Genomic DNA, 26,612 nt, shown 5'->3' with positions numbered 1-26,612 from the left:
ATTTATTTATGTTATAAATGAATCAAGCTATTACTATAGTTGTATAAATTTAGTGGGACAGAACAGCAGCCTGTGTGATATGGAAAGGGGCTGCTGTTGGAGAGCAGAATGTTTTTTATCCTTTCAGTCCATATCAAATACCTGCACAAAGATTCTACCCAGGAATTAGCCTCTGGGAATCTAGACCAACAGAGATGAAATTTGTTTATTGATATATCAGTCTTCCTGAAAATCAGTCTTCCTAGATAACCTGAGTTTGTACTCTTCATTGGAGATGGACAGCGATCCTTTAAAGATCTTTGCATAAATTTATCTTTTCAAAGATACTTGACCTTCATTTTCCATTAGTCTTCAATGAACAGTCACAAGTTTCATAAAATTTAGATTTGGAAAGGATGTTAGAGACCAGAGAATCAGACATTTAAAACTAGAAGGGAATTTAGAAGCCATATATTTCAACCTTCTCATTTTATAGACAAGGAAATTAAGGTCCCATGAGGTTAAATTGCATATTCATCTATTAAATATCAGGTCTTAAAGAGTCAAAACCATGTTATCAGACAAAGGAGTACACATTTAGAGCTGGATTTAATCTATCCCACATTTCTCATTTTACAAATGAAAAAACTGAGACCCCAAAAGAAGTAACTTGCCCCAAGCCACGTATTATTTATGATCCTTTATTGTTATCTCTAGTTTGTCTTGAAGCTTTTTGTTTTCATATTCTAAATTCTCTTAATTTTCCTAATTCCCTTATCTCAACCTCCATTTATAATTAATGAATTAAAGAAAATGTTCAAAGGCAGTAGGTAAAGTAGTTACTCAGAGGACCTCAAGGACCAAGTTCTTTTGAAAAGTGAAGAATTTTTTAAAACAGAGAATTTACTAATTTTATAAATGTAGAAATTTCATAATGATTATTCTTAAATTAGGACCTCTTTATCTTTTTCATCTGTGGACAACTAGCTCTTTGATGCTCCAGATTGCTAGTTGGACATAATTCATACCCCTGAAGGCAGCACTGGGTGAATAGGGCTTTCTGATGGATGCCAGCATCTGATATGTATATACAGAGGTTGTGGGAGGTGGCAACCTCCATCCCTACTACTTATAATCTTTCAGAAATAGATAACAGTCACCATCCTAATAATTCTGATGACAAGTTGCTGGTCTCATGGATCATTTCTCCCTCAAAAAAGCCCCTAATGGGTCAAGGTCCAGCACTTCCTGAAATGGGGGGGGGGAGTTACACCTGATATTCCAAATGAATTTGTCCTAACCCAATTTTAGCCAGCTTCATTTTTTTGCCTCTGAATGAATAACACATCCATATTGAAATACATAAATCTAGTTCTCTAATTCTCAGTGCTCTTTGCAGAATTACAACCTGTATACTTTAAATTGATTTCCCTTGTCAATCCATGTCAGACAGGCTTTATGGATATGAGCCCCAGGACCAGAGCTACAGGCCAGGATAGAAATCAAGGATATAAAAATACTATGACTACTAATATGCTTTTGTCCAAGAGTGACAGCTCCAAACGTATCCCCACCCTAATTTTTTTTGACGGAGAATGAAGAATAATGGATCCAAGTAAAAAACAGAGTTTGTCTTTATTTCACTTACAACTTTCTAAAAGAAGTCTGGTTAGAATCAGGGACTCCCAGGTCCTCAGATTCTCTAACAAAGGTAGACACTGATATCTACCTTTGATACCACTTAGTCAAATAGTAACTTGCCACTCTGATACCAGTACAGAAGAGACTATTCAACCTAGTGGAGAGCTAGTCATGACCTCCTCCCTCCTCTCCCCCACCCCCACCAGATGTTAGTTCCATGTCAGAAAGCCCTGTTCACCCAGTTCTAGTTTCAGAGGTTTGAATCATGACTGGCTAAACATGTGGAGAATCAAGGATCTGACTCCTCATGGATAAAAATCACAATTCAACAGGACTGCATAACAGTTATAGAGTCAACGGTAATAGCAGAAAGAATCAGGCTCAAATTTAGGACATCTGAATATCCTTCAGAGTTATATTACTGTGGACAAGTCATCTAAACTCTCTGTCTCAGCTTCCTCATCTAAAAAATGGAGAGACCATTTGAACTGGTGACTTCACAATGTTGGTATAAGGATAAAATGGGATAAGGTATATAAACTGCTTTGTAAACTTTACAGAACACTATAGATGTTGCCTATGATTGTTGTTTTCAAATAATTTATAAGTTCAAATAAGTTTCAAATAGAGTGCTTTGCAAGTTATTGAGTGGTGTTATTTTTCAAAATAGTCAGAGATCTAACATGGAAGAAAAAAACAGAAATTTTATATGTGAGAGAGTATCAATGGGACTTACAATAGAGCTAAGAAAAAGGAATAAAACCTCAACAATGACAGCTGTCCATAATCAAATTGAACTGCCTCAAAACTAAGAAATTCCCCATTACTGAAGGTGTACAAGTTAAAGCTAAATACTGATTCATCAAGAATTTCTATTTAGGAGATTCATAAATTGCATAAAGACCTGTGATAAATGACATCTAACATCCTTTTCAGTTTTATGATAATTCCACGTTTGTGTAATAGAACATACACTAAATCTGCTGTTATTTACCAAATATCCTTAGTTTTTACTGTTATTATTGTTTTTAAAAAGTTTTGGGAGTTTACTAGGCTATAACCAACCATAAAGAGGTCAGTGATAAGGAAGAAGCTAGGTGGTTCAGTGGTTAGAGTACCAGCCCTTGAGTCAGGAGGACTTGAGTTCCAAATCCAACTTTATACATTTAATAATTACCTAGCTGTGTGACCTTGGTTAAGTCACTTAACCCCAATTCCTTACAAAAAGCAAAATGGGGGGGGGTCAGCTAGGTGGCATAGTGGATAAAGCACCGGCCCTGGAGTCAGGAGTACCTGGGTTCAAATCTGGTCTCAGACACTTAATAATTACCTAGCTGTGTGGCCTTGGGCAAGCCACTTAACCCCATTTGCCTTGCAAAAAAAAAAAAAACCTAAGGGGAAAAAAAAGCAAAACAAAAAAAAGAGGTCAGTGATTAAAAAAAAGTTCCCATATACACCAAAAATAGTAGTATTTTTATAGTAGCAAAGGAGGGGAATAAAGTAGATATTCATCAATTGAGGAATAAAAACAAGATGTAGTATATGAATATGACAGGTCACCACTTCACCATAAAAAACAATGAATACAATGAATATGAATAATGAGTACAGAGAAGCATAGGAAGTCTTGCTTTAAATGATGCAAAATAAATTAAGAACCTGGAAAACAATAAAGGACTACAAAAATGTAAATAGAAAAACAATTTAAACTGAATTCATATTATTAAATAATCATAACTAAGTCTAGCTCCAAAGAAGATGCATGGAGCTAAACATTCCTCACTTCCTTGCAGAGATGGGAGACTTTGGATGTAGAGTCACACATATAATGTCAGGTTTACTGTGTGTGAGTGTGTGTTTTTTATTGTTGGGTATACAAATTGTTTCCTGGAAGGGGAAGGGAAGAAAGATGAATTGAAAAATGTAAGTAATATAAGAAGATCAATTAAATGATTTTTAAAGAATTTTTTTAATTTGTGGCAGACAGCAAGGCTATAGATTTAATTCAATTCTATAAGAATTTTTATGTAAATATAGTTTTTATTTAATAGTATGCTAGGTGCTAAGGAAAGATATGATAGACTGTTACACATTTTTCCCCACTATTTAGGAACCTAAAATTTCTCTTAAAATATAGAATATATACTTCTGAAAGATAATTTAGCTAAAATTCTTAAAGGGCAATAATAATGCCTTATTTTTTTTTTGTTGCTATCTGTAGATGAATCAAAACTTCTTTGGACCTTAGTTTCTGCCAATATAAAAATAAAAAGATTGAACTTGGTGACCACCAAGTTCCCTTCCAGATCTAAATTGATGATCCTAGAAAAAACAGAGAGGAAAATCAAAGAAAGGATAAGCCTATTATGTGGGTTGAATGGGACAATGTCATGAGACTCCAGAAGTCAGAGTTATTCAGCTTTTATCTTACTTCCGTTTTCCTTCCCAAGAAAGATTAGTTATATTGGGGATGAATAGTGTAAAATGATTAACAGGGAGTTGAAATTTAAGTGAAGTGATGGTAAGAAAGCATTCAGCTTCTTTCTATGGATTCCAGTCACTATTCTATGACAAACTACATCCAAGAGTATTAAAATGTTTGGCAAATTGGATTGTTGAACAAGAGTCTGTGAATTCTGAAAAATCATCAGGAAGAAGGCACCATAGCATATTGAACAGAGGATGGTATTTGTGATTCATAAGAACTGGGTTCAAATTTTGATTTTGATTATATGTAAATTAGAGATAATATTTGCAGCATTTTAATAGTAATAATAACAAGAATAGTAAGAAGAGGAGGAAGGAAGAAAAGGAGAAGAAGGAGGAAATGGCAATGGTGGTGGTGAAGGTGATGGTGGTGGTGATACAGTCATAATTGTAGTAGTAATAGTATTTTTATAGTGCCTTTTTTGTTTGTATAGTGCTTTAATGTATACAAAGAACTTTACAAGTATGTCTTTTGATCCTCACTAAAACACTTGGGAGGTAGGTTCTATAATGAATCCCATTTTATAGATGATAAAACTGAGGCAGACAGAGGTTAAAATGGTTTGCCTAGGATCACAAAAGTGATTTGAGACTGGATTTGAATTTAGATCTCTCCAAATCCAAATTCAATATTCTTTGCAATACATCACATATAAACCTTATAGTATTAATGTGAATTTTTCCAAATGAGATTACATCTGTAATATTTCAATAAATATTTACTATTATATAATTATATAAATATTAATTATATCTAAATATATATTTATAATTTATAATTATATACAAATATTAATAACAATTAAAATAGACATGTTCCACTTCCTAGAATTGAGTAAATATTTTTCAATCTACATCCTGGTGAATTTACCATTTGCTTTTTTTATTTTCTGGAGAAATTCTAAAAAGTTTTATTAAAGGGATGACATGGATATTTTGGGGGAAAAAATCAAAGATCTCTAAGAACTAGTATCCTTCAAGAACAGGTCAAAACAGACTAATCTCTCTCTCTCTCTCTCTCTCTCTCTCTCTCTCTCTTTGCAAGGCAAATGGGGTTAAGTGGCTTGCCCAAGGCCACACAGCTAGGTAATTATTAAGTGGCTGAGACCGGATTTGAACCCAGATACTCCTGACTCCAAGTCTGGTGCTTTATCCACTTCGCCAGCTAGCTGCCCCTAATCTATCTCTTTTGATCCTCACTGTTGTTATCTTTTGTTTTTGAAGAGGACCGCTGACATCATGAGTAATGCCGACTTGCACACAAATTGAATAAGTAAGGCAGAGTTGGACAAAGTCATGAGTCTCACTTTCTCCCAGAATCATCAAAATCTAGGGGCAGGACAAGAGTCAAGATTGCTGATGATAGCCCAAGACTCAGTGGATGACCTTGGAATCTTTACTTATGCCTGACCAAGCTCTGAGTGTTCTACAAAACCTACTTCAGTTTTGATCTTCCTTGCAATCCTAGGAAATAGGTAATATTATCATCCCCATTTTACAGAAGATGAACCTGAGGCGGACAGAGATTAAATGACTTGCCCAAGATCACACAACCAACAAAAAGCTTTGTACTGGTCTCACACACAGTAGAGCATAACTTGATTCCAACTAGGTATTTGATGTCACTTGTTGCTTAGGATCAAGATGGAGAGATGCTGGCTAGACAATAGCATAGAGTGACAAATTCAGAACTGATTGAACGACTGGACCCCAAAAGTAGCCATTAAGAGGTTAAAGTCACCTGAGAGGCAAATGATCTCACCTTCATTATCAACCTTGCATTTTTATCAATGACTTGTTAGGAAGCACAGAAGACATATTTAAGAAATATACAGGTAACAGGAAGTTTGGAGGGAGAATCAATGGTTGGTGTCAAGACAAGAGCATGAGAGCCAAGAAAAATTAATTTTAGTTGTTATAAATATAAAGCCCTAAACTCAGTGTCAAGGCATCAACTGTAAGAATTCACAATGAAGAGAAGGGGTATCTCTATAACAGTTTGGGTGAGAAAAATACGGATTCTTTCATCAACTGCAAACCTGACACAGGAGTCAACAATGTTTAATGCATTCTTAGGCTGCATTAAGGGAAGCATAGTATACAGAACAAAGGAGGGAAGAATCCCAATCTACTCTTCTGTGTTCACTTCTGAGTTGGAAAAGATGGACTTTTAAGTCCCTTCCAATCCTGAAATTCTATGATTTTGTGACTTTTACACAGTGCAGCTGAAAGGGCAGTGTTAAGGAATTGCTCATGCAGAAAGTAACAAATTCATCCTTGAAAGAAGGGAGGGGGGGCTTCAAGAGATAAAGGGTCTTTTCCCTGCCATGGGAAAGGCACAATTTACATGGCCTGCCTTTTTGTCTAGGTGTCCTCTGATGAAATTTCAATCTAGTAAATATTTCAGTTTGATGGATTAAGCAACTATTTCCCTCAGGCCTGTACTGCCATGTCCATTGCTAAACTCCCATCAGAGCTATAGCCTAGCCCTGACAGGAGCAGGGAACACCAGTCCCACAGGAAAAGAGCAGAAGACAAGAACCCCCCCTTTTTTTCCTCCAGATTCCTAAAGATTCAGGCATCTCCCAGAGCTAGAGATTTGAGTCTCCTTGATTCTATTTCTACTTAGTTAAAAAGCTTCTTGCAAATGTATCAACTCAACAATTAATAAGAGTCTAATTAAACTCACTGGGTGGGAAGTCCTTAATCTCGGCTGTGATCTTAATTGGGATTGATTTGCAGTCCAGCTGAGAGTTCTACATTGACAGGAGGTACCTTAATGATGGAAAAATCTGGGAGTATGGAATTAGAGGGAAGAGAGAAAGAGAAAACAGAAGAAACAAAACCCTAAGATAATGAGGGGAACTATTCACCCCATCCCTCTTCCAGAATTCTGGCAAAAGATAAGTATTATAAACTCTGAAGTCATGCAGGGTTCAGTTTATTTTAAGGGTCCAAGCTCTATTCAGAGGAAATTCAAACAATTGACTGTCAAAAGTCCAGTACCTAACTATGAACTGGAGTTCTTATTCCATGAATTCTAAGGAATCTACAGATCCAGACATAATGAATTTTTGTTTCCTATTAGAAGGCAGGTCATTCAATAAACTTTATGAATTACTTTTAAGTGATTAACCCTTTAATGAGATTAATCTCTCACTACTATACCAAGTCTAGCTTGTGTCAGTTTTGTGAGCAGTCCTTTGGTAGTCTATGGCTAGCTGCCCTCTGATTCTACCAAATTTGCTTGGAGAACTTTTTCATGTTTCAAAAAGTAGTGAGAGTATATATCTACTTTTTCATTTCCTCATTGCCTCTGTCACTTATCCACTATATTCTTTGATCTCATCAAGTAGACTGGGGGAAAATGAACTGATCAGGAGTTCTGCTTACTTGCACCCCTTCCCAACCTCAAATTAAGATGGAGAGAGGCTGTAATGGTAAATCCTTTGGATATGTGTCCAACCAACTTCCAATGGTTATCTGTAAGTCGACTAGAAAGCTCAATGATACAGGTCTCAAATAGCTGATGAAGAAAGTATTGGAGAGAATAGGAAATGGAAGTTAGGTAAAAGTCAAGGTTCTTAGCCTTAAGTGATAATCCTCAGAGCAACTGTCCTGACTGCGTCATTTCCTTTATATGATATAAGATTTAGAGCCCCTGGGGAGTGGGGAGGGGCAGTTTGAGTTTCTAGTGTGCCTTGCCATCGATGAAGCACTATGGCAAAGAGAAGTTCTCCAATTTCCATAAATACTCATTAAACTAAAAGCCACCTGGAGCTCAGGGATGAGAACTCTTGTCAGGAGCCAATTTGTCTGAGGCCAGTCAGCAACTCTGTTAAGACAAGCTATGATGCGCCCTCTAGTTTTATTTTTTTTAATTTGACCTCAATTAGTCAGAGCCCATTCTAAGTTCTGTTACTATAGGTGGCATTTAGCTATAATATCAAGGCCTTGGTAGAAAGATTAAATCAAAAGAGGGAAGAAAGTAGGTGATTAGGAGCTCACATCAGAGCTTACCAGTCTCTTCTTCCAAGGACAAGCTTTGTCTTACCCACCATTATCCTTTGAACTTAGAGGGAAAGATTGAGTGGTTCCTTATGCATGAGTTGACTTCTGGAGAATAATAATGTCCTGAGCAGTGCTGCTGAAAATAGTCCCCACCCCCAAATGGAGAGAACAATAGCAAGAAAAAAGTCAGTAACCTCCTTGGATCACTGAAACCAGTACTAACCAGCAAGAAAATTAAGATGGATCATCTTTGTACAATGCAGATGTGCCATTTTGGAGGACTGGGACTATTTTTGACTTTCTTTGTTACACCACCCCCAAGCTTAACACAGTATTTAGCACATAGTAAGGGATCCATAAATGCTTATTGGTTGTTTACTCCCATGATAGCTAGCACTCATTTTTGTTAGAAGCACGTCACACAATTCCTTAAAGATAACAAATGAGACAAGGTATCGTCTTAGCTACTATAATATTCTCATCCTTCACCAAGTCCCGTGCCCAGATCTCGCCACTATTTTAAGGAAAACACCCAAGTCAGCCATGACTTCATGCCACTCTTGCTTGTGCCCCTTCCTTTCTGGATTCACCCTGCTATTATCACACTGGAAATATCTTCTGCCTCTTTGCCATCTTCCTCTGATTGGCTCATTCCTCCAAGAATATACATTTTAAGAAAAACACTCAGGCTTGTCTTGATTTCTCTTTGGACTTTATCTTGCTCCTACAGGGATAATTCCCTCCTCTCCTTCCACTTTTATGGCTTTGTCTTCTCCCATCATAATATTAACCTTCTCTCCAGCCTCAGACACTAAATACTTACTTTGCTGTGTGACTTAGGGCAAGTCACTTAATTCCATTGCCTTGCAAAAACAAGAGGGGGGGAGGGAGGGAGGGAGAGAGAATGTATCTATATGCCAAAGCTTAGGTATTGACATTCAGCAAACACTTAATAAATGCTTTATTTCTTTATTTGAGAATGTATACAAAAATGATAACAGTTTAAGATGTGAGTTCTCCTGAGCATACATACATTTTAATAGGTTTACAGGTTCCAGTTACTGAACCGTTCTCCCCAATACTTTTTTCATTGGTTTTTTTAAGGCCTGTACCATGGAGATTTCTGGTAGACTTAAAGATACTATTGGAAGTTGGGGAGGAATTAGGGAGTAGGGGAGGAATTAGGGAGAGAAGCATGGAGTTTCGATTCTTAAGAAACTATGCGACAACTCCATCTTTAGCTCTCTCTGTCTCTCTCTCTCTCTCTCTGTCTCTCTCTCTCTCTCTATCTCTGACTGTCTCACTGTCTTTGTCTCTCTCTCTGTCTCTGTGTCTCTGTCTCTGTCTCTCTCTCTCTCTCTCTCTCTCTCTCTCTCTCTCTCTCTCTCTCTCTCTCCTCTCCTCTCCTCTCCTCTCTTTTCCCTTCCTCTGCCTCTATCTCTATCTTTAACTCCAGTAGTTCACTATCAAAATGTAATGCCTATTCTAAAAATTGTGGAATGTCTTCTTTATTGTTAAATTCCAAAGTAATTAAAATTAACTTTTAGAATTTGGTCAGATAATTCGGGGGCACTCTGTAATCTTATGAAATCAGGGCTGAACATCCCTGGCACAGACAAATTCGATATTTTTAGTTCAAACTCTCAGTGTAGGGCATTTAAAGGAGTTGACTTACAAGGGGCTGCTTCTACATGCAAAATGGAAAGAAACTTTCTCGTGAGCAGAGAAAGGGCAGAGGCAGGCTCTGTTCCACATGACTGAATTTCTTGAAGGCACGCTCTGCCCTAATCTCACAGAACTTTATTCCTCGTTCCCAGAATCCTTTTTGGGGAGCTATGTGGAGCACCCTGGCAAACTCCATGAAAAGGTCAGCATCTGACTCTGAGTCTGATCTGTACTATAAATGACAGCCCATCAGGTTTCACTGGACTTGACAGCAAATGCAATGGTTTCCAAGGAAGAAATGAGGCAATAGATTGGAGTCCTTCATCTGTGAGTATATTCGTATATACCATTCTTCCTTTCCCCTTAATCTCAAAGAGTAAGGAAGCAATAAAGGATAGGTTAGGAAGTTTTATGCTATTTCAACAGCTTCCTATTGGGCTTCACTGCCACAGTTCTCCTCTCCTTCCATAATCTATTCTCTCCAACCACTTTTCAAATTATGCCTATTCTTCTATTAGACTAACAAGCCTTCTACATAATTCTGTCCTATCATTCCTCTACTCAAGATTGTATTGGCAGGCAAAATCTTTTTTTTTTTTAAGAAAACATTCATGAGAGAAAAATACATAATACATAAGACAAATAAGTTTTGGTCTTCATTTAAATTCCATAGTTCCATCTCTGGATATGGATGATATTTTCCATCACAAGTCTTTTAAAATTGACTGAATATTGTCTGTTGAAATGAACCATCACCCCATGTTGTTGTTAAGTGTGTATAATGTTCTTCTGGTTCTATTCATTTCATTCAGCATCAATTCATACAAATCTTTCCAGGCTTCTCTGAAATCCCATCCCTCATTGTTTCTTATAGAACAATAGTGTTCCATCACATACATATAGCATAATTTGTTCAACCATTTCCCAATTGATGGGCATTCCCTCTATTTCCAATTCTTTGCCACTACAAAAAGAGCCACTATGAATGTTTTTGTACATGTGAGATTTTTACCCTTTTTCATGATCTCTTCAGGATATAGACCAATAGTGGTATTTTCTGGATCAAAAGGTATGCACAATTTTACTGCCCTTTGGGTATAATTCCAAATTGCTCTCCAGAAAGGCTAAATAAGTTCACAACTCCACCAAACAATCCATGTGTCCTAGTTTTGTCACATTCCCCTCCAACACTGATAATTTTCCTTTCTAGTCTTATTGGCCAATCTAAGAGGTTTGAGATGGTTTTTCAGAGATGTTTTAATCTGCATTTCTCTAATTAACAATGATTTAGAGCAATTTTTCATATGACTATAGATAGCTTTGATTTCTTTGTCTGAGAATTGCCTTTCCATATTCTTTCACCATTTAGCAAATGGGGAATGGCTTTTCTATATAAATTTAACTCAGTTCTCTATATATTTTAGAAATGAGTACTTTATCAGAAACACCAGTTATATAGATTGTTTCCCAACTTACTACATCCCTTTTTATCTTGGTTGCAGTGGTTTTGTTTGTGCAAAACCTTTTTATTTTAATGTAATCAAAATCATCCAGTTTGTTTTTTATTACATTTGCTGTCTCTTCTTTGATCATAAAAAGCTCCCTATTCCATAGATTTTACAGGTAAACTATTCTTTGTTCTCCTAATTGGCTTTAATATTACCTTTTATGTCTAAATCCTTCAACCATTTCAAACTTATCTTGGTATAAGGTGTGAGATGTTGATCTCTTGGCAGGCAAAAATCTTAAGAGAACAAAGGTCATACTGTTTAACCATCTAAGATCTCAATCCTTCAATCTCTTTCCTTCCAGACTTTTCATTTTTGTATTTTTCTGTATTCCTTTACTTACTATAAATGCCCCTTATGTTCCCAGCTCCATGACTTTGCACACACTTTTTTTAAAACCCCTAAACTGTTCTCTTATCCCTGTAGAATATTATTCTCTTAAGGAGAGAATGTTTCAATTCTTTGGCTTTGAATTCCCAATTTAGCACAATGGTTTGTACATAACAGACTATTAGTGGCTTTAAAATTAAGTGAATTTAACACCATCGTGCTTGTATTAATATTGCTTTTTTAGACTAAAAATTGAGCCTCTCCTATAATTAGGTAGTCTTGGAAGAAAGTGAATTCCTCATGACTATAGGTAAGATCATAGAGATAGAAATAGAAGAGATATGTCATTGATAAAACCTTGGTTAACCCCCTCTCCCAAATGTCCAGTTGGTAATAAATATCTTTTGTTCTATTAGCTCTCACAAAACATCTCTTTGCTCACTTGTCTCTGTTTTAGGTCCTATTAGAACACTAAGATAAATAGAATTGTTTCTATCTTCTAGGGCCATACAGTCACTCAAGGCTTCTAAACCTTGTTTAAGTCATGGATCCCTTTTGTCATTCTATTGATGCCTATTAGCTCTTCTCAGAAAAATATTTTTAAATGCATAAAATACATAGGATAACAAAGATAATCAATTATACTGAAATATGAATTTCAAAATAAGTTTTACTTTTAAAAAAATTTAGACCCCAGATTTAAAACTCCTCTACCAGAGTCCTATAACAGATGTGTGCTTAGGATGCATTAGTCTTATTCATATACCAGCAAAAAGCAAAGTGCTATGTGGAATCTGTGGGAGAAGTATATTTACCAACTGGACTCTCAAAGAAAAAATAAGAAACAAACAAATAAGTCCCTATAAACAGAAAATATGCTAATGTTTTAATCCCTTAGAATACAGCAATAAGCAATTTGTGCCTGTTTGCATCCAATTATAAAATGCAGAACTGATCAGCTCTGATTTGTGAATTATGAATCAGACAATTCCATTAATGTGGGGATAATTTAAACTTTTGCATTAAATATTTAGTTTCCCTTATGCAAGTTTCCCTCTCCTTTCTCTAGAGCCCACATTCTCCCATGCTGTAGCACAGAGCTCCAATTATCCATTCCTCACAGATGTCAATATTGACCCATGCTGGGGAATCTATGACCTACTCCATGCTGCCCCTCTGCACATTGGCACCAAGCCCACATTCTTAAGTATTCTCTAGGCATTCCCCTCTGGGATGTCATTGGAAAGAAGAAACACGTACATCTTTGAAGACACCAGAATATTTAGGACCAAGCAATAGCAACGATTCATTTTCATAACCCACACAGGCATCAAGAAAAAGTCAGCAAATATATAGCCTGTCTCCACCTCTAAAGCCTCATCAGCAATGAAAATCATCTACTTTCTTTCTGCTATTAGGGAAGAGTTAGGGATTCCTGCATTGATGGCAGTCTACTGACTACCAACTCTAACAATCTAAGAAGCATTTTAAACAAAGTCACTAAAGCATCTATGATAACATCTAACTAGAGTCATGGTTTTTAACCTTTTTTGTGTCATAAAGCATTTTATCAGACTGATGAAATCTGTAATGGGTCCCCTTCTCAAAATAATGTTTTTAATTATTTGAAATAAAATATAGTAAATTTTAAAAGAAACTAATTTATTGAAATATAGTTATTAAGATATATTTTAAAAACAAAATTCACAAATTCCTATGTTAAGAATGCCACAACTAGAAGCTTATAAAGAGCAATAGAAAGAAGAGACATAGTCCCTGATCCCAGTAAAATTATGGTCCTACAGAAGAGACAAAGAAAATGACTTTTCATGGATAGAGATATGAGGAGGTATTAGAATCATATATAGAATCCCAGAATTGGAAAAGAGCTATCACATCCCTAAATCACGAAACCCATCTAAATCATGACAGAGTGGCAAATCCAACTTGATTTGAAAGTCCTCCTTCTTATCATGAAACCTTGGACAAGTCACTTAATCTCCATGTGTTTCAATTTCCTAATCTGTAAAATGAAAGTTAGATAAGATGGTCTCTCAAGTCTGTTTCACCTCTAACTCTATGATCTTACTTGTAGTCAAGATGAATTCACTATTTTTCAAGGCATTTGATTTAGGGAGATCCAGTTTTGAGGAAGGTTTAATACTACAAAGGCAATGTTGACACAAGCATGATGATGTTAGAGGTAGAGTTATGCTGCAGCACTGACAACAAAATTGTTCTAATTTTGAAAAACTTCTTGAAATATTATTTGGTTGCATCCAATCCTTTATAATTCTATTTGGAATTTTCCTTGCAAAGATACTGGAGATACTGCCTTTTCTATCTCCAGCTCATTTTAGAGATGAAAACATGGAAATATTTAAATGACTTGTCCAGAATCCTGCAGTTAACAAATGTCTGGAGCTTTCATCCATTGAACTACCTACTTGCCATTTCATGAGGCATGGTCACCTGGAAAAGATTCAGAGAAGAGAAGTAAAGACAAGAAATTGTTATATTCCCATGAGAAGGAAGTTTGGGTACAATTTTGAAGTCGAGGAGATGAATTCCACCTGATTTCTTGTTCCATATCTTCATATGAGGGGGAAAATGCCTTTGTAGCCAAAGGATGAGGAAATTCAAACTAAATGGGGAAAAATAAGGACAGACAGAGGAGGAAGAGAGGGATAAGAAAGGAAAATGAAATATGGGGAAGTAATGGATGGGGAGAAAGGGTGATTCCTGAATCCCTGTAGAGTTATCATTCTTTAGTAATAATTATGATATGTAAATTATAAATAATGATGTAGAGGCAATACTATGTGGTAGATTCTGTCTTGCAAAGGTCCCCTTCAGACTAGGAGTGGACAAGATGGTCTGTCAGGATGAAACATGTTATTTGTGATTCCAAAACTGTTTCAAATTAACTTTTTCTTATCAGGTGGAGTTCCATACTTAGAGTAGAAGGCCTTGCGTGGAGTTGGTACTTAAGGAATACTCACTAATTTATTCATATTAAATTGATTATTGATAAATGATCAAAGAATATGAATAGGCAGTAACCAGAAGAAATCAGAACTATCAAAAGTCATATGAAAAGTATTCTAAATTCACTCTTTATTGGAAAGATGCAAATTAAAACAATATTGTGGTTTCATCTCCATCCATCAAAATGTTAATGTTTGTCCTTCAATCTCAAAGAAGGATAATGACATCAGGAGGGTGATGCTTTGACTTGCAAGTGAATTGGATTTAAGTGAGGTAGGGTTTATACAAATCATTAACCTTACTCTCTTCTCCAAAGTCATCAAGACAAATGTCTATCAGAAAGTCTAAGATAATAGAAAAGGATAAGGACAAGTGCTAGAGGGAGTGTGGAAAATTTGGACCACAATGCACTATTAGTGCAGTTGTGCACTGGTCCAACCATCTTGGGAAAGAATTTGGAATTGTGCCCAAAGGACTATATTAAAATGATGGTCTTGGGATATGTGAATTAGATCACCAAAATCTTGGTCAAAGCAAAATTAATTTTTATAATCAACTAACTGACAAAAAAGAGAATCAACATTTCCCTGACTTATCTTAGCAAACACAATGAGCAAGAATAAACCCATTAACCTAAATTTAAAATTTCTTATACTGTCTGATTACATTTTGTAATGGGTAAACCTCTGCCTAAGATATCTCACATTGTTTGGTTTCTAGATGATGAAGAAAAGGAGAAAAATCTTGCTCTTAATACAACAATAAGTTATTAAATATAAGAAAGAAATAACTAACTTTTCACAACACTACTCAATCTGTATCACAGAGAGATCAAAGTAAAAGGACCCATATGCACAAAAATATCTATAGCAGTTTTTTTTTGGTGGCAGAGAATTGGAAATTGAGAGGATATCCATCAACCAGGGAATTGCAAATCAGTTGTGGTACGTGATTGTAATGGAATACTGTTTTATTATAAGAAATGACAGGTAAAATGATTTCAGGAAAATGTGGGAAAACTTATATGAACTCATCCATAAAAAGGGAAGTAAGTGGAACTAGGAAAATGCTATACATAGTAACTACAATAATGTAATGATTATCAACTCTCAGGGACTTAACTACATTAATCAAAACAATGATACAAGAAAATTCTAAAGGATTCATGAGGAAAAATGCTTTCTATCTCTGGAGAGGGTTCCAATGAACTCTGAAAGTAGATTGAAGCATAAATATTTTCATTTTCTTTATTTTTCCTGCTTTTCTTTTGCAATATGGCTAATATTGAAATGTTTTGCATGATTTTATATGTATAATTGATATCACATTATTGCCTTCTCAATTTGTAGTGGAGGGATATGAGGAAGAGAGAAAATTCAGAACTCTAGATTTTTAAAAAAAGAATATTAAATCTGTCTCCAACATATACTCTGACAAATGGGCAAGTCACTCAGATTCTGACAGAAAAAAATTCCTCACTTGTAAAAATGTTTTACAAAACTTAAATTTCTATATAAATGTTGTTGTTGTTGTTATTTAGAAGAAAGAACAAAATTTGAACAAAAATCGAACAAAAAACTGGACCAATCAAAAAATATCCAACCAATAATTTTGAAAATTAAAAATAATACATTTGAAAGCAAAGAGAATATTGAAGTGACAGAGAAAGTAGGAGCTTCCATATAAAGAAATAATAAAGTCAAGAGTTGAAATCAGAAAATCGAATTGTTCATATAAAAAAAAAGAATTCACCACAAATGCATTAGATATAAAGGAAATTACCAGGAAAAAAATTTAGACTAGGTTAATTGACCTTTGTTTGCATGTGTCCACCCTCCCTCTCCTTCTTTCTCTCTCTCTCTCTCTCTCTCTCTCTCTCTCCCTCTCCCTCTCCCTCTCCCTCTCCCTCTCCCTCTCCCTCTCCCTCTCCCTCTCCCTCTCCCTCTTTTCTTTCTCTGTTTGTTTTATAGTTATACAGCCAGCTAGAAATTGTGTTTGATTTTAATTAAAATAAATACCTAGTTCTTACCACCATTCTCTTTTGCATTGTGTGAATGAGAAACCCTCCCATTGACCATGGCTTCATTTTCCATAAGTGGGGTTTCTTCCCCACTTGCTCACTATACTTCAGATGAAGAAGCAATGCAATCAAAGGTCAGAAATATGCAGAATCATTAAGCATGATCCTAATGCTCCCAAAAAGGCCTGATGTAGAGGAGAGTAGGAGCAGTGAAAAATTACCTAGAACCCCCTCTTTACTACTAAGATGCTCTGATAATGATAGCATCTGAATCAAAGGGCTTATTTACATGGTTTGTTGTCTATTGCATGAACTATTGACCATCTACATGAGTTTCCTTGGCAATAGACTAAGCCTGAATATTTGGTGATCACAATTGTCATTAAAAAAAATGAAGATCAGGAATCAAAGGTTCAATGAAAATAATTTGAATTAAATTCTGTATAAACTAGTTACTAGCAGTAAGAAGGTGGCTAAAGAAAAAATTCTCTTCTTTGTTATATTGAAAGATTTTTCTTAATTGCATTTGTTTGCCCTTTAAAATAAACCATAAGTAAGGACAGGAGGAAAATGAGATACCTAATGAATTACAAACACAAATTAGCTACATAAAATATTTACCTGCAACAATGTGGAACATAATGCTACTTGAGCATAAAGAAATATAAATACAGTTCATGCCACAAATCCCAAGAATCTCATGCTGAATCTTCTTTCCAATTTTGTAATATAGATGGCTTATGGGAATGTCTATTGCTTCTTGGGTCTCTCGCAATCATAGAATCATTTAATAACATAGATTTAGACATTGAAGAGATTTTTAGAGAGTAATTCATTTATTTCAAAGCCCTTATTTTATAGAGATATTAAATGATTTGCCAAAGGTTACACAGGTAGTAAGTGGAGAATCCAACTCTGGAGTCTATTTCTTCTCTGCACTGAGCAGGGAAAAAAACATGAACCCTTGGGCAGCTAGGTGGTGTAGTGGATAAAGCACCGGCCTTGGAGTCAAATCTGGTCTCAGATGCTTAATAATTACCTAGCTGTGTGGCCTTGGGCAAGCCACTTAGCCCCATTTGCCTTGCAAAAAGCTAAAAAAAAAAAAAACCCATGAACCCTTTCAGGTTAGGCTTCCATCTCCATCCAGTCATGGTACATCAGAAAATATGCTTGGTTTGGAGTCAGTGGATGTGGGAATAAATACCAACTGCTCATTTCTATTCATGTAATTTTGGGTAAGTTATCCTCTCTGGACCTGTTTCCTCTTTCATAAAATGAGGGGATCAGACTGGATGACCCCAGAGTTCCATTCTCAATCTATGATCTTGTGATCCCTTCAGTCCACAGCACAGGTCTTTAGATTCTTGACTTATGCTTTGGTTTCCCTTGGAGAGGCCTCCAGGTACCATCTGTAGTTGTCATGTTTTGAAGCTGTAGGTTATGGAAGAGGGATCAGCAAAAGAGACACAGGGCAAAGAGGAAAGGGATAGAGAATGAATTTCTCTTCAGCATTTGTCAGGTCCCTTCTCTGCTAAGAATGCTCATCTTTCATTCCTTCCAAGCAAGGTGATTTGCAAGAACATAAAATTAGCTCATTTTGGAAATTTGTCATTGCGAAAGCTCAAATAATAAAATATTCAGATTCATACAGGTGCTGCTGTAAAGATGACAGTGGGATTTATCCTTACCACTGGGGGCAGGAGGGAAGGCAAGGGATGACAGCTGGCAGGTCTCTTTAATGTAGGGAGAAATAAGGCTGCATTCTTCCTTTAGGTTGTGGCAAAGATCGAATAAACCTCAATGCCAAAATTTCAGAAAGAAAAAATGGTATTGAAGCAGGAGTCACAAAGGGGAGACAGAAAGTCTGGCTATGGTCTCAAAGTTTCATGTTGTGTCCAGGTCTTTGAACAAAAAAGCAAAAGGACATATTCTGTCTCTAAATTTATCCAGGATAATTCTTACTCAGACTAGCATGTAGAATATTTTACAACACTAAATAAGAATGAGTGATTAAGAGCTCCCATGAATATAGAGGTGTTAGAGCTCAAAAAATCTCAGAGATCACAGAATTAGAGCTAAGTCACCTGGTTCAAGTATCATAATGTACAATGTAGAAAACTGAGGGACAGCTAAGGTATGCAGTAGATAAAATGTTAGATCAGGAGACAGGAAAACCCAAGTCAAAATCTTGTCTCAGCTACTTTTCCTCAATTGTAAAAATGTGGATCACCTACCTCCCAAGGCTGTTATGAATATAAAATGGGAAAACATTTGTAAATCATTTCACATAGAATGCGATACATGATAAGCACTTTATGCTACATTTTCTTTCCTTTCTGAGATTCAAAGAACAAAAGTAATTAATCAACTGTCTCAAAGCTGGCCAGAACAAACCTAGAACCCAAGTCTCCTAAATTTCAGTTCTGGGCTCTTCTCATTTCCAAGTCCATTTCCCCTGCTTCCAATGACATTTACTGTGTGAGAGTGAGCCTGTGTATTTATAAGAGATGAAGAAGAGTTGTTTCCAAGTGATAATGAATGGCACTCAACATGAAATAAATGAATGTGTAGCTTTTCATTAGAGAAACATCTTTGATCTTGATTCTTCTTTCCAAAGGTGCTGCCCTCTAATCTGAATATCCTTACCCTGCTGGAAAAAAAAAAATTCCCTTCAGCTCTGACTCTCTGCAGATGCTTTTTTTGTCCCAAGAGTCAGGGTGTTCTACATACATTGACACAAATAAATTAGGTAGTGAATGGCAGGATATAGAATGCTATTATTAGAAATTTGGCAGTGAATTACAAAAATAACTTACATTTATATATCCCTAAAAGTTTTACAAATTGGTCTACTTACCTCTTGTACTTGCTTTGAGGAAGGAAAGTGCTAATATCCCCATTTTACAGATAAAGAAATTGAGAACTAGATAAACTAATTGACTTGGCAGAGGTCACACAGCTAATGAGTGATAAACTGGAATTAAACCCAGGTCTCCTGACTCACAGAGCAATCATCTTTCAAATATAATACCCTAAACAAACGACTGTTCCCAACCCATACCCTCTATGCCAGACAGATGATGACCTTTGCAGTTTATAGAGATTTTCGTGGAATAAGAAGGCCAGAGAAATTGAATAAAAAGATGAGGAGAGAGTCAGCTGCTATAATATCCAACTCACCTTTTAAAAGAAAATTCTATAATCTAACCTGAAAGTAGTTTGTCTGAAAAATAGTTGGTTTTTTTTTAGCAGACTAAACCTTCAATATGCATCAATAGTGTAATATGGAAGTCAAGTTATTGAATGTGATCTTTGACTAAATTGAGAAACCTGGGATTCAGAAACAAGATCCATTCAAATTCCATGTGTAGTTCTGGGCTTAGTTTTACATTCCATATTTTAGGAAAGGGATGGATAAGCTAAATAATCTCTAGAGAAGGAGTTCTTCATCTTTTCTGTATCATGAACCCCTTTGATATTTTGAGGAAACCCGTAAACTCCTATTCAGAATAGTTTCTTAATTCATAAAATAAAATATGTAGGATTTATAAAGGAAACCATTTAATTGGAATATAACTCTAAAAATAATTAAACAAAAACAAATTCATAGAACCCAGTTAAAGGACCCCTGGAAAAAAAAACCAAACAGAAACTTGATGGTCCTCCTGTTCATGCCACTTATGATTGGTCACAAGAATTGAGAATATCTAATAGTAAGACTTCAGTGGGACATGATCACTGGGTTCAAATATTGGAAGTGCTGTCACGAAAAGATAGATTATATTTATCCTATTTGTCCCCAGAGAGGAACAGCTAGGCACAATGGGTAGAAGCTACCAAGAAGTAAAAATATAAAGAAAAACCTACTAACAATGAACAATATCCCAAATTGGAAGGAGCTGCTTTAATTGATCTCTTGTTATTGCAGATCTTGAATGAAAACATGAGCAACCAATTGTCAGATATACTTTAGACCAGAGGGAATTCTTTTCTGAGGATTATTCCACTTCTGAAATGTTGTGATCCCATCAGAGGGCATGGTGAGCTCCTTTTTCTCATCCTTGCCTCTCATGAAAACCAGGAACAGAGCATTTGCTCCTACTTAGGAGTCCTACCACTTCCTAGGACTTTTCTTGACCAGTTTAAATTGCCTTCATCCAACTCTCAGGGGTCCTACTTTCTAAGCATTTCATCACCATGATAGCTACCTTGTTCCTCTCCATATTCCTGAGAACCCTTGAGACTAGAGCTGCCCACTGAGAGTGACCCAATATCCTTTACCTTACTCTTCCACTTGCTGATTCAAGAATGTTTCCTTAAAGAAAAGGCCCTGCTTAGTCTCTTTGGGTTCAACCCAACACAGCCCAGCAAAGCAGCAATAAAGAGCTATTACTAAGAATCTTATTTATGTTTTTATGAGTCCTGCGGCCCTTATTTAATTACTGCCTACATGGAGCTCAAGATCTGTCGGGAATGATAAAAGATAGTCCTCATTATAAACTCAAATTTACCTCTGTTCCACCCATTACATCAACCTTTATTAGTGTAAGTTATGACCATCAGAGATTAAAGCTAAAGAAGAAAAGGTTACTTCAGTTTAGCATGGAAAGACAACTAGCTCAGTGATGTCTGGATGTGGGATGAAGAATAAAAAGAGAAAATAGCAGTTTAGAGGAAAGAATAATGAACTTGTTGTAAGGAGATTCAGGCTCCAGTTTCAATGCTGCTGATGGCTAGGAACTTGGGCAAATTGTCTCTTAATCTACTGAGAGTAGAGTCACTTATAAAATGGAGATAATTAAAATTGCACCACCTTTCTCCTGGGGTTGTTGTGAAGATCAAGCATGATAATGTGTAAAATGTACATTATAATCCATAAAGTGCCATATAAATGTCAGTTATTATTATTATCAGTGATAATGAGTAGATGTTAATAAGTAGATATAGCTGATTATAGCATTCATCAAAAATGTTAACTAACTCAATTTCATTTCAATTAGTGGTGTGTCCACTTTAGGTTAATGGTTGCTTCTTGGGGAAAAAAGAGGCAGATAGAGAAAGACAGAGAAAGATTGGAGAAAGGGGAGGGGAGCAGTGATCTTGAGAGTGGCACCATGTGAAATGACTTCTATAAAAGAAATCATAAAACAGCCAGTGCAAGTTAAATAAATGATGTTTGGTTATTGAAAAATGCATTTCTGCCCAACCTCTACCACACTGTAATATCTCTAAATAAGACAATGTGGAACAACACTCATTCTTGATGTTTAATAATAAATAATATATCATGCTTCTCTGCCTATACCTTTTACCCAAAGATCCCAAAGTCCTTTACTAGTGTTAGTCAAACTTTGCAGGACTGTAGAGAAATGGGAGAAGCATTGCTCTGGTCTACTTAAAGACTTCAAAAAAAAGGTCCACAAGAATCAATGGGTTTAGTAAGGCTCCCCTCAGTGAATATGATAATAACTAGCCTGTTGATTCATAATTTTATGGATATGGTGACTGTTATCACAAACTATTAACCAGATCAGTGAATTTGCTTCCTTGGCCATTCTTGGATTTACTATAATGAATATCAGATACTTCACTACCTACCATTCAGCTGTTTGAAATGGAAAGGGATTAGATATTTCCCTGCCTCTCAGTTTCAATAAGAAAAAAATGGATCTCAAGAAAAAAGTAGCCCTTTCTATTTCAGTGAACCAGATTGAGAAGGCAGCTATCTGCCAGGAATAAGGCATGACCCTCCCTTGGTTGTTATTTAATTCCTTTCTTGGACAGAGAGAGGCACTCACACTGATGTGCATCTCTGGAAGATATTAGCAATTTGGGATCAGAAAATTGGCTCTAAAACTTAAGCGAAGGGAACTGAGGAGCAGACCAGAAGGATCATATGCAGAAGCATGTGACCCTGCAGTCAAAAGTAGGAGGTAGGACTTCAAGAAATGGTTCTTCTGAACTCTCTTCCACTTGATGTTTTTCTCTGTCCTTTAGGTTGAGCAGGAGAACAGAGATTTGGCTCTCCTTTTATGATTTCTCTTTTCTACCTGGTCAATAGAAGAGAGAAGCCTTTTGACTCTCTTCCCTGTTTTGCCCATATTTTCCATGGAAGGATAGAGCAACAGGGAGTATTGTGATTCTTTATCTCAATGGTGAATGGTCCACTTAGCAGTAGAAAACAATCAGTAATTTCTCTGTCTTTATTTATCTCTCTCTGTCTCTATCTCTCTCTTCCTACTTGGTATTTGGAAGCACACATGTTCTTATGTCAAAATAAGTCCAACCACGCACTCTGGAGAGGTATTCATTACCATCCTTCTTTCAGAAACAATTATGTGACTTACATTTTAGGATTATTACTAAGAATTCTGTTTTCAAGGAGTCTTTGAACTACAAATTTCCCTTGATAGTTAATGTTATAATTTCCAACAGATAATATTCTTTCTCTTTTTTTTCCTGTTTTTTTCAAGGCAATGGAATTAAATGGCATGCCCAAGATCACACAACTAGGTAATTAATTATTAAGTGTCTGAGAACAGATTTGAACTCAGGTCCTCCTGACTCCAGGGTTGGTGTTCTATTCACAGTACCACCTAGCTGCCCCAATAGTCTTTCTCTTAAACAAAATTGTGTACATTTACTTGGTTTCATCTATTTTGTTCTCTAGCAGCTACTGCCAGGGAAGATCTCTGGGAGAAAAGTTTTGGAAGGTTGCAGTCTAACTAGCAGGTTTTAGTGGAACGGTGGAAGGATTTGGTTGTTTGGATAATTGTTAGTGCAATCTAGCAGTCTGTTGCAAATTTAGAGAAAGTTGATATGTCCTCAATAAATAAGCATTTTTGAAATGTCCACTATGTATTAAGCATTGGGAATATAAATGCAAAACCTTACCCTCAAGAAGTTTGTATTTTCCTAGGTGTATCAAACATTTATTGATAAGTAAATATAAGTTATATAAAAATAAAAACATAGTGATTGAAGGTGTCATTAAGAACTAGGGGCATCTTTTTTCTTTTAAATTTTATTTTATTTAAGGCAATGGGGCTAAGTGACTTGCCCAAGGTCATACAGCCAGGCAATTATTAAGTATTTGAGGCTACATTTGAAGTCAGATCCTCCTAGCTCCAGGGACCTTTATTTACTGCACCACCTATCTGCCCCAGGACATACTTCTTGAAGGAGGGGGACACTTAACTTGAGCCCTGAAGAGCTAGAGATCCTTGAAGGTGGAGGTGAAAAAGAACATTTCAGACCCTGGAGACAGATTGTAGCCAAAGTCAATGGGGTAGAAAATCCAAAAATTATAGATGGGGCACACTTCTCTTTCCCCTCATTTCTGCCAAATTATATCCTTCTTGTCTCTGCTTACAGTTTCCTCTAGAAATTCTCAAAGACTCATGACCTTTTGAACTACAAATCATGTCCTTTCCACATTTGTATAGATAGACTACAAGTGGTCTTTATTTCTTTTTCCCATTTCATTGCTTTTGATCTTGTGGCTCCTTCTTTTCAGAAACCTACTCTTTCTTAACGATCCCCAGTTCTAGTTCCACTCTGTCTAGGAAATTTCCTATCATACTCCCCTCCCTTTTCCCCACCACCAATATTCTCTATTTGTATCATGTCTGAGTTTTATGTCTCAAAGATTATGAGTGACTCAAAGGTAGGAATGTTTTCTTGATCACAATAAACTACAACTTTGGGGCTCTCCTAGCACAGGAAGTATTCCATAAATCCTTATTGCTTGATTAACTAGGTAATCTTATTATATGTGGATCATCACTTTTAGAATTTAAACCCCTTAAGGACAGACGGGGGGGGGGGGGGGGGGGGCGGGGGGCTGAACTTCTATTCTCCCAAGTATACCTTAGAATAGTAAAACTTTTTCATCTGAATGAAAATATAGATCTTATTCAAACATTTCATTTTTACAGATGAGAAAACTGAGTCCTGAGCAATGAAAGTCTGGTTCAATGCTGCCCAGCTGATTAGTGTCAAAGGCCAGTTCAGATCCTTAGTTCCAGGATCCACACCTACTGGGCTCCTGATACATACACACTTATCTTGACGAATACTGCTGATGCTCAGATTCATTTACTGCCACCTTCATTTCCATTACGGTGACAGACCATTTAGGAAAGATTGTCACCATAATTCTGTCTTCTCAGAACTGCCAACCTCACATGGAGAGCAAGTTTAAAGGGTGTTTTGTGTTTTTTAATGTAGAGCTCAAGGTCACTGGAAAGTGTTTGAAAGTGCATTAAATAAACATATGCATCAGCAGAGGATATGTAAATTCCTCCCAGAATTCCTCTTGCCCATTCCAGTCTCTAAAGATCCCTGTAAGCTACAGTAGAGGAGAAATTGGTGTGGTAGGGGAGAAAGTGAAAGGGCAGAGGGATCAGGGGAATTGAAGAGTTTCTCCAAGACTACTTGGCTTAGATTGTCATCCCCCCTCCTACAAGGAACACTGATAGAAAATGGCTAGTTTTCTCTCTTGGTAGACTTTTAAAAAGAAGGAGAGGAATGAGCCTGGCCACTTCACGCTTGGTAGAATCAAAAAGCTAATATTTCTTGCTGTGCTGTTTGTTTTTGAGTTCTGGGCGTTGGAGCATATGTGACATTGTGTTTGGGCTTTTTATTTATAGATTACTGGGGCTCAATATTGTAATGCCTTCACAAGCCCTGGGAACGCTCAGAGTGCTGGGAAAGCCACGGGGATTCAATGTAACAGAAACAGAAATATCTCTGCCACAAAGTCAGAGGACAAAATCTGTGGTTTCCTTAGGAGAAAAATTTAAAACAGCGGTAGTAGTGGTACAGGTCCAATTCTGGGGGATGGGAACTGGGGTACTTAAAATACTTTGGCTCTGTGTCCATTTGAGGAAATTGGTCGTAACAAAAATGATGGTTGTGAACCCATTAGTGCTGCACTTAACAACCTTTGTTATGGGTCTTCTATGTATGTTAACAAACTGCCCTTCACTTCAGACCTTCTCTGTCATATTCCTGCTATCTCTTCGCAGTCACAGAAACTTAGCTCCTTCAGAAGACACTATGTTCTTGGTCACCCTTTCCAGAACTGGATTTGCTTTCTCTCACAATCTCCCTAAAATGTTAGGCTGGGAGGGGAAACAAGCTTGTTTTCATGCTTCACACTTCCAACTCCCACTTTTACCCTCCCCTGCCTTTACCTCTTTGGAAGATTCGTCTATCCAGATTTATTATTCTATCCAGATCCTGGTAGCAGTTGCTAATAAACCACCAAGTATTCTCCATTTGTCAAAAAATCCAGGACCTGGATCACATACATCCAATGCAGCCCAATCTCTACCCTTACACTTGGGGAAAAAACATGCTATGCTTTCAGTTCTTGATCCTCCTCATCTCCTATAGCTTGTATCTTCTTTACTCTCACACCACACCTGAAAACTATGCCCTTGAATGCATTCTCACCTGTAAGTACTATACCTACAAAGTCCAAAACGCTTAAATGCCTCTGACCATTGCCTCATATATTTCCATTCCCCCCCCCATATGTCATTTCCTCCTCTTCACTATAAACCACTGGCACTAAGCACCTCCTTACTTCTACTATCTGCCACACCTGCTCTGACCTCATTTCTTGTCTTGAGATTCTGCTTTGCAAAATCTTCTGTCCATTAATCCTTTGTCTCATCTTCTTATTGTTCCTCCTCCCTCTTCAACAGCTACCCTGAATTACTTCCACCTTTCACCTTCTCTGTATCTACTTAAAAGTTGCTGAAAGCCATTACAATTTATGCAGTCTAATCTCAAGTACTCACTGTTACAAAGCAATATTTTTATTTTTCTCTCACTTAACTGTGTAGCACTTACAAAAAATGACTTCCAAATCTTGTCTTTTGTCCTCAGGTCCCCTAAATCATCCCCTTCTCCTTCCTCATCTAATCCAAAACAAACAACCTTTAACCCCTCAAGCTCTATCCTTTTTCCATTTC

The sequence above is a fragment of the Macrotis lagotis genome, chromosome 4 (assembly GCF_037893015.1).
Source record: "Macrotis lagotis isolate mMagLag1 chromosome 4, bilby.v1.9.chrom.fasta, whole genome shotgun sequence".
In the NCBI taxonomy this organism is placed as follows: Eukaryota; Metazoa; Chordata; class Mammalia; order Peramelemorphia; family Peramelidae; genus Macrotis; species Macrotis lagotis.
This window is presented reverse-complemented; position numbering follows the sequence as displayed.